We start from the raw sequence: 11,060 nt of genomic DNA, 5'->3' as shown, positions 1-11,060 counted from the left end.
ACAAGCACTCCCCTACGCTAGCCCATCATGCGCTAGCTCAAGAGCTTGAAACTGTCCCCATACAGGCGGGAGTCAAAATTTATCAATACATAGATGATGTGCTCGTGGGAGGGAGCCGGGTAGAGGACGTTGAGAAAACGCAGTGCGACATTATTGCCCACCTAGAGCGGATAGGGCTGACAATTCCGCCCGAAAAGATCCAAACTCCCTCCAGCGAGGTAAAATTTCTGGGAATTTGGTGGAGGGGAGGGATGACCTGCATTCCCCCGGATACCCTATCCTCATTGGACTCAATTAAAATGCTGGAGTCCAAGAAGGACTTGCAACATGCTTTAGGGCTGCTTGTGTTTTGGAGGAAGCACATTCCCGATTTTTCAATTATTGCTAGGCCTTTATATGACTTACTACGGAAAAGGGCTCACTGGGAGTGGACCTCGGTCCACGATGAGGCGTTGCAGCTGCTGGTCTTTGAGGCAAATGCTTACCAGGCCTTGGGGCCAATCCACCCCACCGACCCTATCCAGATTGAATGGGGGTTTGCCCGGACCGGACTCTCTATCCACCTGTGGCAGAAGGGACCAGAGGGGCCTACACGGCCCATCGGGTTTTATTCACGTAGCTTCAAAGACGCTGAAAAGCGGTATACTACATGGGAGAAGGGGCTGTTTGTAGTCAGCCTTGCTCTAAGGGAGGCTGAACGAACTATTCGAAAACAACCCCTAGTTCTCCGAGGTCCATTTAAGGTAACCAAAGCAGTCCTGGCAGGGACCCCGCCACCTGACGGGGTGGCTCAGAGAGCCTCTGTACGAAAATGGTACGCACAAATAGAGCATTATTGTGAAATTTTTTTCTGTAACGGAAGGAGCCACTAAAATATTAAATATACAAGACGAAGTAGACTTGAATAAAGAAAACCCCCAACTCCCCCCTGTAATTCAAGTAGCTCCCCCATTTTCCGATCAGATCCTAAATGCATGGTTCACAGACGCTTCCTCAAAGCGGGAAGGGAAAACCTGGAGATACCGGGCTGTGGCGCTCCAGGTGGGGACTAAAGAGCAGATCATTACAGAGGGAGAGGGCAGTGCACAGGTGGGAGAGCTAGTTGCAGTGTGGAGCGTATTCCAACGCGAAAGCCAGGCTACTTCCCCAGTACACATCTACACAGACTCTTATGCGGTGTTCAAAGGCTGCACAGAATGGCTTCCTTTTTGGGAACAAAACGGTTGGGAGGTTAATAGAATACCAATCTGGCAAAAGGAGAGGTGGCAAGATATCCTTGCAATTGCAAAACGGGGGAAGTTTGCAGTGGCATGGGTGGCTTCCCACCAACAAAACAATACCCCGACGGGCCGGTGGAATGCTGAAGTAGACGAATTAGCTCGGTTAGCTCCATTACAAAGTGCCCAGATACAAGAAAACTGGGAGTACTTATTAGAGTGGCTGCATGTAAAAAGGAGGCACTCAGGGATCAACGATCTCTTCCGCGAGGCACAAGCTCGGGGATGGCCGGTCACTAGAGAGGAGTGCAAAACTTGCATATCCGCCTGCAAGCAATGCCGTGTCCGTTTGGACAGGCACCCCCTAGAAAACGAGCCCCTGCACCTCAGGGAAGGAAAAGGCTTGTGGGAGGCCTGGCAGATCGACTACATCGGACCTTTCCGAAAATCAGCAGGGAAATGTTATGTGTTGGTGGGAGTCGAAATAGTATCCAGACTTGCACAAGCCCGGGCCTGCACCAAGGCGACCGGAGAGAACACGGTGAGGGCCCTCAAGGAATGGTTCGGAACCTTTCCCAAACCACAGGCTATTCAATCTGATAACGGCTCACATTTCACTGCGAAAATAGTCCAGGAGTGGGCAGCTCGGGAAGGAATTTCGTGGGTGTTCCACACCCCATACTACCCACAAGCGAATGGGATTGTGGAGCGAACCAATGGGTTGCTCAAGCGTTTTTTAAAACCGCACAAACCAGGGTGGGATGAGCGAGTGGGGGAGGCAGTGACCAACGTCAACAGCCGCTGGGGGACAAATGGATGCCCCAAAATTGCGGCATTTTGTCCCCAAGCCCCAACACTCATACCTGCCTCCCAGAGCTCTGATTCCCCTGATATCCCATCCCGTTCCCCTGGCCAACCTGTTTTGGTCGAACTTCCCACAGTGGGAGCCGTACCGCTCGTATTAGACACTCCGATAAATAAATGTACTTGGACAGCAAAAGATGCTAGTGGGAAAACCCACAAGATTCACACAAAATGGATTATTCCCTCCTTCTGACCCGAGGAGCGAGTTTGTTTTTTATTTCTGTTTTTAAGGGCGGCGATCTGACCAAGATGCACCTACTGCTCTGGACCATCCTGATTCAAGGATGCATCCACAGAGGCGACGAACGACCACTCCCTCTACCTTCCCCCAACTCATTTAATCCCTTCGAGAACAACGAGTTTGTGTTGCTGGTGAAAGCAGTAAGCCAAACTTTCAATTTAAGCCACTGCTGGGTTTGCGGAGGACCGCTAGGGTTATCAAGTTGGCCGTGGATGTCCACACCCCTCACCCCAGACCAGATCGTAAGCAATTATAGCGAAACCGTGGAAGACACGTGGGACAACAGTGGGACCTGGCCAATTCAGTTCCCAGCCATGGGGCAGTATTGTTTAAATCGTACCCAGGAGGGAGGAATTGAGGTGGGGGAAAGTAAATGTCGATGGACATTCACTCGTAGGACACTCGATAAAGACAAGAATCTCCACCTATGGACTTGGCTCGATGAAACGGGGCGCGGTCGGGGATTTGAGGCATACTGGTCAAACAAAAATGAAACTTTAATTCTCCAACGACCCAATTATCCCCCTTACAAGCAAATCTGAAAATGGAAAGGTACTTTTGGGGCTTGGTATTGTACCGGCCAAATAGGTGATGGGGCAACCACATTTTTCAGCCCTCTGGGTGACAGAGACACAACTTACTTCCAATTTCCACCTGGAATAAATGGGCCATTTGCTCAGGGCATTGGAGCTAAGAAGGGGCATTATTGGATCTGCGGACACACAGCATATAAATTTTTACCTGCTGGATGGTCAGGAATTTGTTATATAGGGATTATCAGACCTTTGTTTTTCCTTTTACCAGAAACAGGCGGACCTCGGCTAGGCGTAAAGGTATATGATAACCTCGGAGACAGAAGGGTTGCCCGTAAGACGCGGTCCATTAAGGTAGATTTGGGTGGGACGCAAAAATGGGGAAATAATGAGTGGCCTCCTGAACGAATAATTCAACATTACGGGCCGGCAACCTGGAACCCTAATGAACCAATATCGGGGGCGAGGGAACCAATTTATAACCTAAATCGAATAATCAGACTACAAGCGGCTCTAGAAATTATTACCAACAAAACCGCTGATGCAATAGATCTTTTAACTCTGCAATCTCAACAGATGCGCACAGCAATCCTTCAGCACCGCATGGTTTTAGACTATCTATTAGCTGAAGAGGGAGGGGTGTGTGGGAAATTAAATATTTCCAACTGTTGTTTAGAAATAGATGATGTAGGCGAAGTAGTTCTCCAGTTAACCAAAGATATCAGAAAAATAGCCCACGTCCCTGTCCAAACCTGGAACAGCTGGAGTGGCGATTTGTGGTCCTGGTTACCGGGGGCACTGTGGGTGAAACAGTTAATATTGTATTTGTCATGCGTGGTTGCCGCTTTGATGTTCTTACCTTGTATAATTCCTTGCTTTGTTCAATTAATCCGACATGTTGTGTCAAATATGCAATTTGTTCCGACCACCTCACCTGACGGCATAAAGAAAATCCGTGCCATCCATCGGCCACGGCCAACCACAGTACCCATCATTTAAAACCCACTCCCAGTTTATCCTGAAGGAGGCAACTGCATATTAACATCCACAACGCATTTGCTAACTGTTTTATACTTGTTGTAACAATCACTTACCTTGTTATCTCAGTTTTGATTTTTGTTCTATGAAGTTAAAGAATTAGCTTGCATTGAGCAAGACCTCTGTTTAATCGCTGTTAAGTACCTTTCCTTTTACTCTTCCCACAACTTGTTCCCTGTGTGCTTCTATCTTTTCTATATTTCCTACTGGTCTCTCTCTCTCTCTCTGTCTCATATTATCACCATGGACGAAGGCCATGAAGACTTCAGGAAGGAGACGTACCAATCAATGTTTAAGTCACGGGGTGGTGTGGCGGACAGATGAGTGAACTTTTGCCTTGAACATTTCTTGGTACATAAGATGCAAGCAAACCATAACCCCGAACAAGCCATCTGTTCCCAGCGGAAACAGGACTGAGCTGCTGCGACCCCTGAAATGGTCTCCCTGCGACCATTCGGGACACACCGAGCCTGCGCTGAACCAGACCACGATCGGGCAGAGACTTTGGGACCTGGACTGCAAATTACTGCCGCTTAGCACAACTTTTATAAAAGTTGCTTAGCATGAGTAGCTAAATTTGCTGAAGCCTTAGGCCGCACTCCCTAGTTCAGTGAGAAAGGGCCCCAGAGCTGGTGCAGACTGGAAAGATAAGGGAGTTACCAGCAGTTTGCATTCCTATGCGTCGCACTCCGGGAGGGAGGATGTCAAGGCTTTGAAATAAGGCCTGCTTGGGCGCCAGGACCCTGAGAAACAAAGCCTCCCCTCACTGCTGAAACAGTGTTAATTAGGGGGGTCTGGATTGTATCCTCTTCATCAGGACCTTGGAAGATAACACTGTAAGTGTTAATTGCTGGAACAACACCTGTTTGTCAAGGCCCTGAGAAAGAAGGGCAGAGTAAAGATAACAATGATGAGACCCAATAAGGGAGCAGGAGACCCCAGACCAAAAGATTACTATTGGTCTGAACTGCCGCATGAGGGGAGGGAAACTTAATTTGAAAAGCTATAATTGCCCAGGGTTGTTTCCTTTTTGGGGGGGAACTTGCTCTCTTGCTCTCTCGTCCCTCGTCGGAGGCACCCAGCTTGAGCTGTGATTCGAGCGGAGTCAGCGGAACATCATCGGCCTCGGAGTGGTAGTAGCTAGCTTCTTCTCTCCTTTTCCAACTTTTCTCTATCTTTTCCCCTTACCCTTGTTCCCCGCTTCCCTTCGCCTCCCCTTTGCTTTTCCCCCCACCTTTTCTCTCCACTCTGTGGAAAATAAAGCTAAAAGGTTGTACGATATTTGACCGGTTTTAGCGTCTTAATCTCGTCCTTGGGATCGTAACGAAACCCTCCTGATATTGGATCGGGACATCTAATTGGCGTCACGGACAGGATCCCTTGAGACGAGAGTGTCATACAACCTTATGGTGTGCTGAGCGAGTGTGTGTGAACGAGACGTACGAACAAGTACAAAGCGAGTGCGGAGTTCCGATCCGCGGTTCCGCTTTCCCGTGAGGGAAGCGGCCGGAGACGAACGAAGCGTAAGGAAGGAGTGAATGTTGAGATCTTTAGTATACTAGTTTGGCTCCTGAGGGTGTATAGGGGAAACTTGGATTTTAAGGTGTGACCCCCTCAGGATGAAATCCCCTTTGTAGGACATTTTTGTACTAGTTTGTGGTTTGGCTCCTGAGGGTGTATAGGGGAAACTTGGATTTTAAGGTGTGACCCCCTCAGGATGAAATCCCCTTTGTAGGACGTTTTTGAACTAGTTTGTGGTTTGGCTCCTGAGGGTGTATAGGGGAAACTTGGACTTTAAGGTGTGACCCCCTCAGGATGAAATCCCCTTTGTAGGACATTTTTTGTAGTAGCTTACGGTTTGGTCTCCCAGGAGCGTATAGGGGAAACTTGGACTCATTTAAGGTTTGGCCCTCCCGGGACGAAATCCCCTTTGTAGGATATGGCCGCCCAGAAGGCAGGCAACTTTTGTGGAGAAATCGAGAAACTATATGACCTTTTGGAAATACACTGTTCTCGCCCCTCGCCCTCAGGACGAGACTGGGCACGGAACCATTGGTCCCAATTGCAAAGTGTAGTGGACCGGATAGCGGTCTTGCAAAAAGAAGCTAAAGTTAAGAGAGGAAAAGGGAAAGCTATTGTTTGTGCCGTGTTAGGAGCGTGCCTAGCAGCTGCGGTGGAGGAGAAGAAGGGGGCACCTTGTCAGGCGGAGGCTGCGAATGCCGCGCTGCAAGCGGCGGTAACAGCCCTGCAAGAACAATTACGGGAAACCAAGCGGGCGCTGGAGGAGGAGAAACACCAGGGTCTGATATTGAAAGAGGAGCTAAGAAACCAGCTCCTGAGGGAGACAGACACCCTTGCCGAAGGTGAGGTGCTGCCTGAAGGAAAAAGGGTACGCCAAATTTACCCCCAAAGGGACCTAAAAAGACTAAAGGAGGCCGTAGACACCCCCCCCCATATGTGCCCACTAGTCAAAACAGAATATATATACGAGGATGATAGCGACAACCGCCCTGAGGTTGTTACCAAAGAAATCCCTTTCACAGCTACCGAATTGGCCAAGCTGCGAAAGGATTTTGCCAGAACGGCTAGGGAATCCGAAACCGAATACGTGTGGAGGGTATCCCTGTCGGGGGGGGACGGAATCCTGCTATCTGAAAAGGAGGCAGAGGGATATTGGGGCCCAGGCGTGTTCCTGACAACCGGCGATCGCCGAGCCCCGTGGTCCCTGACTCAGAGGGCCGCATATTGGGCGGGGGGGCTGAACCCTTTGGAAAGGGGGGATCCCCTAGCTATAACAGGTTCCGTCGATCAGTTGCTGGAAAGTGTACAAAAGGCAGCTTGTCTGCAAATGATGTATGATCGGGAACTCAAGCCAAACCTGAGCTCTCCGATGTTATTGCCAGTAGATCCCGAGAGGATGACACCCCTAATACGGGGACTTCCTGATTCCCTGAAACCTATTGGGATTCAATTGCAGGGGAGAATCCAAAATGTGCCCCGCGAGGAGAGAATTGCAGCTGCCCTGGAGGGGGATGGTAACCCCCGAGCATCAGCGGCTGGGAAAAAAGGTGTGGACCTGGGGGGAGGTAGCCCAGGAACTGATCAATTATGGGAGGAAATATGGGCCAGTCGGCCGGACTTACCAAAAAGCAGAAACTAGGGCCGTGCGGGCGGCAGAGCCAGCAAACAAGCCGCTGGCATTCTCTGGGAGGAGCCCAGACTTGGCCAGAAGAGAAAGATCCCTGACCCGGCAGGGACTATGGCAACTGGGGCTGCAAAAGGGTGTGCCCCGAGACTTGATGGACGGGCTCTCAACCAAAAAACTAGAGCTTCTGGTGCGAAGGTGGTCCGGATAGGGACTCCCGCCCAGACCGAAACTACCTTCCGCACCGGTGTTAAACGTGGGAGAGGGGTTTGAGGGGGATGAAAGGGAGGCGGAAAACTAGCTCCTCCGTCCCCTCAGGGTGAGGGGGGAGGCCGAGGGTGGATGTTTATAAGACAGCTCACCTGCAATAACAAAGGGGATTTGTTAATCACTGTAGCGGTGGGGCCGAAGAGAAGGCCTGTAACCTTTTTAATTGACACAGGGGCCCAAATTACAGCACTAAAACGGAGTGAGGCAGAACGGTGTGGTATCTCGGCCCCCTCCAAACACCTAATAGTTTTAAATGCTCTGGGGAAGACCCAGACTGTTGTCCGAAAAGCGGATTCGTTGCCCGGTGTGCAATGAGCCAATAATTACACACTCAGGAGAGACATTTATTTATTTATTTCAGAGTTGCGCAAGCCTGGGTGCTCGGTGGTCTCCCACAAATCGAGCACCCACCCCCAACTTTTCAGGTAGCATTTATACAATCAAATTTGCCATATTTGTGACTTCCTTCCTCTTATTGCCATATTTGTGACTTCCTCTTCTACACTGATTGGTTAATGATTTCTTCACATTTCCCTGGGTCCCACCCCTGCTTCTCAAGGTTCTGATCAATTAATTAACACTGCCCCAGCTGGGTCAGTAGGTGTTATCTTCCAAGGCCCTGAGGAAGAAGACATAATCCAGACCCCTTAATCATCACTGTTTTAACAGTGAGAGGAAGCTTTTTACTTCCCAAGGTCTTGGCGCCCAAACAGGCCTTATTTCTCAGCCTTGGCATCCTCCCTTCTGGAGAGTGGGGCACAGGAATGCAGACTGCTTGCAACTCCCTTATCTTTCCAGCCTGCACCAGCTCTGAGGCCTTTTCTTAACGAACTAGGAGCATGGCCTAAGGCTTCAGCAAATTTAGCTACTTATGCTAAGCAAGTGTGCGGCTACTCATGCTAAATAAATTCTATCTAAGATAGAAGTTATCCAAATCTACCTACTTCAAACATTCTTTCTGAGCTTCTCAGGGTTGTCTTGTAACAATATTGGATCGGGACAATGTTCATACCTTTTACTCAGGTATGTAATTATGAAATACAGCATTTGCCTCTGGATGGAACATTCTCTTTTTTCAGTGTATTACCTAATTTCACTGCCCTCGTGCATGTTCACGTGCTTAAATCTGGGATCAGAACCTTAAATTATCAATTCACAGACACATATCTACACATCTACATCTGTACAGAATGATTTGGACACTGGACCTCAAGCCTACTGTAATGTAAAATACAGTGATCAATAATTAAAGCAGGTATGGTTTCATTTACTTGTTGAGCTGTGATTCTTTGCAAACAGGGGAGTAATATAATAATGGAAGTAGAAGTGCTTTGATGCAGTTGACTATGAAGTTTCAAAAATAAACAAGCAGCAAATCTCAACCTCAAGGAGTCTTTTAACTGAAATTACTTCCAATCTTACACCTTCAGTGATTTCCTTAAGACCACAGTGAAGCTCACGCAAATGTGTGTAATGCTGCTGTCTATTGGAGCAATAAGATATTACACCAGCACTCTCAGCTAAGAGACTTTTACCGGTGCAGAATGAAAAACGAAAGCAGAATGTGGCTGGTGAAATGGCTCACCCAGGAAAGTGGCCATTAAAACATTTACTGTATGGATGACACTACACTTTAACTGATGGAATAGAGACCTCGGCGGGATAATTCATAGAAATGGCTATTACTGTGGAGTACTTTGGTCAGAAAACACAGGTAGAAGGATGGTTGAGGTGAGGATAAAACACCTTGTCTTTCAGATCCAGACACTAGGTAAAGAGTGGCCCCTGCTGAGAGTCTCTGAGTGGTAATGAAAGGGGAAGAGCATCCTAGTAGGTGACCTGAGAGCGCCAGAAGGCAGACTGGGTGACAAATGATTTTTGAGAACTAGCAGAATGACAAAGTGGGTGGTGACAAGAGATTTCATCTAGCCTGACTTCCACTAGGAAGGTACCAAGGAGGAGATTCAACTTGAGCTATCCGAAGAATCAGCTGGGTATCTAAACTCCCCCTGTGTCAGGAGAGAGAGACAAACACCAGGAGTTCAAATTAGAGGTCTGCCTTGTACACACTTAAGGGAGCAGATGGACCCTGTTCTAGATAATCCAAGCAGGTCTGTGGTATATGTGATATTTTTTTAGTACAGCAGGTAAAGCAAAGAGAAAGAAGGCTCTTCTAAGGGTTGATTCTGACCTCTAGGGATTTCCCCCTGGAGGGAAATTTTAAGTGAAAGTGACCTGAAAGCTACCAAGGTACCTGGTAATTTCCAGCTACAAATGATGATTCTTCCTCAAGGAGGAGAGAGGAGTCAAATAAAAGTAATAGATTTCAAGTAGACCTCAGTAAGCTCAGAGAATTACTGGGCAATATAAAGAACTTGGTCTATGAATTAATGGTAGCCAGCCATTCCTTAATTTAACACTGATAAGAGCACCAGTGCCTAACACCTAGCTGCAAGCTGAAGGAACAAGTAGAGTCAAGGCCAAGTCACGCAGACTGCATACAGACACATAGTATGAGTAAAAGGGACAAAATGAGAAAAGTCAAGGCACGGAATAAGATACAACCAGCAATGAGACACCTTTATGTAATGTAAGAGTCACAACAGGAAGACCAAGGGCAAGGCTGACCCACTGCGCAGCAGAGGGGGCATGATGTGATTCATCCATCCTGTCTTCATGAAAGGAATTAACAGCAATCAAGTGGCTAACACAGTTAGCAACAGAAGCAAAGGAAGAAGATCTCTGTCTCAGGTGGTAAAGGACTGGAAAGTATTTTATTTGTTTTCACATCAGTCAAGCCTGAAGAATGCGACCTGAAAATACTTAGAGAACTGACAAAACCATCAGGTCAAAGTACGTATTATGAGAACGTGTATAGGTTGGATGTGAGATTAGAAGACTATGAAAGGGCCAATCTGATACCCTTCTTTAAAGAGGGAGTGGTAAAGGAGGAACTGGGGCAGTCAGAGCAGTCAGTTTAACAGGAACTGAAGTTAAACTATAGAAATAAATCAACAAACTATTTGAAAGGGTATAGGCTTGCCAAGAACAAATCATATTCAATATTTTCATTAGTGACCTGACTTACGGTACAGGGTACACTTACTGCATTTGCAGGTGACTCCAAGCTGGGAAAGAGACAGCAGACACACTGAAGGATAGGTCTGGAATTCAGAACACCATGAACAAAATGGAAATACAGTCTGAAGAAAATCAGTATTGATTCAGAAGGGGCAAAAGACAGCATTAATCCGCTGCATGAACACAGAATGCAAAACCCCTAATTAAGTAGCACTTCCCTGAAGGGTATATGGAGGTTAGAGAACAAAACATTGAAAGATGAAAAATGTAGCCTCAGACAAAGAGGAAGCAGCCTACAACTCTAGTAAGTGCTCTCAGAAACTCAGCAGCAATCCCTGTGTCGTGTTTTGGGTGCTGTATTTCAAATAAGATGAGACAACTAGAAAGCAGGTAGAGAACAGAAGACATGAATGATCAGAGTGCTCCAAAACATGACCCACAAAGAAAGATTGCTAAACAGGCGTGGTTGATTCAGCAAGTAAACACCGAGGAGGCAATGTGCTCAGTCTTCAAATGCATAAAAGCTTGTTGCAGGAAGGAAGGAAGGAAGGAAGGAATAAATTGTTTCCACATCTTAAGTGGGTAAGGCAAGAAGCAGAGTGCTTATATTACAGCAAGGACGATTTGGGCAGGTGGAGGGGAGGAATCTCAGAATCTTAAAAATCGTGAAA

The sequence above is a fragment of the Dromaius novaehollandiae genome, unplaced genomic scaffold (genome assembly GCF_036370855.1).
Source record: "Dromaius novaehollandiae isolate bDroNov1 unplaced genomic scaffold, bDroNov1.hap1 HAP1_SCAFFOLD_30, whole genome shotgun sequence".
In the NCBI taxonomy this organism is placed as follows: Eukaryota; Metazoa; Chordata; class Aves; order Casuariiformes; family Dromaiidae; genus Dromaius; species Dromaius novaehollandiae.
The sequence above is the reverse complement of the archived record's forward strand: the minus strand, read 5'-3'. Positions refer to the sequence as shown.